Raw genomic sequence first — 3,467 nt, 5'->3', positions numbered from 1 at the left:
TATAAATCACCAGGAAAAAGATGAACACAAGACTAGAAAAATTGGTGAAAGAAATGAGTAAGCCAAACAAAATACAAATGGCAAAAAAGCCTCATTAAAAAGTGTTCAAACTCACTAGTTATCAAAGAAAACCAAAAGAAACATGGTTCTATCCTTCACCCAAATTGTTTAAAAAAATTTTTTTAAGTTTAAATAATAACAGTAATTCCCTAACCTGGATGCAGAAGTATCTGGCATATATGTTACATATGTATCAAAGCCTTAAAAATGCAAATGATATCCCCTCCAAAAATGTAGTCTGAAGAAAAAAAAATCAGAAAGATGCATATAGATTTCCGTACAAGGCTGTTCACCACTGTATTATGTTCACCACAGCAAAAAAAAAAAAAAAAAAAAAAAAAAAGGCCCTGTATGATCTCTATTTTGAAACACACACAAATAAACATATATGTATGCATGCATATATACACACAGACATTTTACTTTCATATAAACCAGAAAAAAAAGGATCATCAGTAAGTAAACGAAACTATTTTGTGTATGAGTTTTCACCACAATCTTAATATTCCTTAATAACTCTAAGACAGGACACCAGTCCCACTTCCAGATCTTTTTCCAGTAATTCTTATCTTAATTCTGACCAATTGGTACATATACTTTAAGAGCGATTCTAACCAACAGCTTCTGTGTTCTCCATATCATAATCCCTAAAATCACTGTGAATTTCCTGCATATTCTTCTCAAATCACCCCATTTCCTAGAGCGAAAAGAAAAAGAACACTAAAATTCCTGAGAAATAACACTCTCCAGGGACTCCACTCTATCCTTGCTCTCTGTACAGACTAGGGACAACTACACATACCCGGGAGGAAGTCAAAAGCAAAATCATTTCTTGGGAGAATAACATCAGTGATTATATTAAATTAAGAGAAAGTGCATAGACCTTTCTAATACATTCTTCACCAAAGTGATCTAATGCTCCACACATGAGGATCTCACAGTATGTTTAGTCAACTATGCAGTCTTTAAAAGCGGTAAATATCTGCATTTTAGTTCATTTATAGCAAGGGTTCTCAAAACCTGGCTGCACACCAGAATCACCTGCGAGATTTTTTAAAACCTCTATGCTTATGCTGTATTCTGATCAACTGCACCCTAGTTGATTCCAATTTGCTGTCAAGGTTAAGGACCACTGACTTGAAGCATGTTTTTCAAACATCAGATAATGACTCACCAGAGTAGAGAAATCAATGCAGTGGGCTGGGGCCAGCAACGTTTTTAATTAAAAAATAAATAAAAGAATGGAACAGACTAGAAGAAAATATCAGAATGTATTGCTCCTAGTGCAGATACATATATTCTCAAGAAATTTTTCAATTAAAAATATACAATTCTTGCTAACACATATATATGGAATCTAAAAAAAAAAAAATGGTCATGAAGAACCTAGGGGCAAGAGGAGAATAAAGACGCAGACCTACTAGAGAATGGACTTGAGGATATGGGGAGGGGGAAGTGTAAGCTGGGACAAAGTGAGAGAGTGGCACAGACATATATACATTACCAAATGTAAAATACACAGCTAGTGGGAACCAGCCACATAGCACAGGGAGATCAGCTCGGTGCTTTGTGACCACCTAGAGAGGTGGGATAGGGAGGCTGGAAGGGAGTGAGATGCAAGAGGGAAGAGATATGGGGATATATGTATATGTATAACTGATTCACTTTGTTATAAAGCAGAAACTAACACACCATTGTAAAGCAATTATACTCCAATAAAGATGTTAAAATATATATATATAATTCTTGACAATACTACCCAGATTGATCTACAGATTCAGTGTAATCATTATCAAAAATTCCATCTGCTTTTTTGGCAAAAATTTGGCAAACTGATCCTAAAATTCAAATGGAAATGCAAAGGACATAGAATAGCCAAAACAATCTTGAAAAATAACAAAATGGAGGACTCACACTTTCCAATTTCAAAACTTAATACAAAGCTGTGGTAATTAAGACAGTATAGTACCAGTATACAGATAAACATATAAATCAACAGAATAAAATTGAGAATTCAGAAATAAATCTTAACATTTGTCAGGTGATTTTTGACAAGGGTGCCAGGACAATTCAATGGGGGAAAGAATAGCCTTTTCAAAAAATGTTGCTGAGATGACTGGAAATCCACACATAAAGGAATGAAGTTGGACCCCTACCTCACGCCATATACAAACAGGATCAAAGACCCAAATCTATGAGATAAACTATAAAACTCTTCAAAGAAAACACAGGGGTAAATCTTCTTAGATATGACAACAAAAGTACAAGCAACAAAAAAAGAGAAATGGGACTTTAACAAAATTAAAAAACATAAGTTTTTAATTAAAATTTCAGAAAGTTTAATTTAAAACTCAAAGTTTCAAAGGACACAAGCAAGAAAGTAAACACAACACATAAAATGGTAAAAGTTATTTGTAAAGTATATATCAGATAAGGGACTCGTATGTCAAATATATTAAGAAAGCTTACAACTCAACAATAAAAAGACAATCCAATTTACAAATGGGCAAAGGATTTGATAGACATTTCTCCAAAGAAGACATACAATGGGCCAACAAGCACATGAAAAGATGCTCCACACCATTAGGAAAATGCAAATAAAAACCACAAGACACACTTCATACCCACTGAGATGGCTATACTCAAAGACAGACAATAATGCATGTGGAGAAACTGGAACCATCATAAATTGCTGATGCACCCACTCTGCAAAAGTTTGGCAGTTCCTCAAATTTTTAAACACAGAATTACTATATAATCCAGTAATTCCACTCCTTGATATTTACCGAAGAAAATTAAAAACATGATCACACAAAAACATGTACATGAATGTACATGAATGTACACAGCAGCATTATTCATAATACCTGAAATCTAGAAACATCCCAAATGTCCATCAACTCATTAATGGATAAACAAAATGTGGCACTGATTCTTGCAACAAGGTGGATGAACTATAAAAGCATTATGCTAAGTAAAAAGCCAATCACAAAAGACCACATATTGCATGATTCCATTTATATGAAATGTCCAGATAAGGCAAATGCACAGAAATAGAGTACAGATTAGTGGTTGCCAAGGCCTGGTAGGGGGAGGGAAGAAAGGGGAATGATTGCTAATAGGTATGGGGTTTCTCTTTGGGGTGAAAAAAATGTTCTGAAATTAGATAGTGGTGATGGTTACACAAATCTAAAAACAACTGAAGCGTACCTTTCAAAGGGTAGACTTTATGGTGTGTGACTTATATCTCAATAATGCTTTTTTTTAAGTCTATTCGGTCAAGTGCCCCTTCCCTGTCATTCCCACAGAACCTCATATGGTTCCTTTACCGTACAATAAAAAGGTTATTTATTCGTAGTAACTCAAAGGCCTTACTTCCGAGCCTTATATTTCATGACCAGATCACA

The sequence above is a fragment of the Lipotes vexillifer genome, unplaced genomic scaffold (genome assembly GCF_000442215.2).
Source record: "Lipotes vexillifer unplaced genomic scaffold, Lipotes_vexillifer_v1.1 scaffold101, whole genome shotgun sequence".
NCBI classification, from domain to species: Eukaryota; Metazoa; Chordata; class Mammalia; order Artiodactyla; family Lipotidae; genus Lipotes; species Lipotes vexillifer.
Note: the sequence above shows the minus strand (reverse complement) of the source record.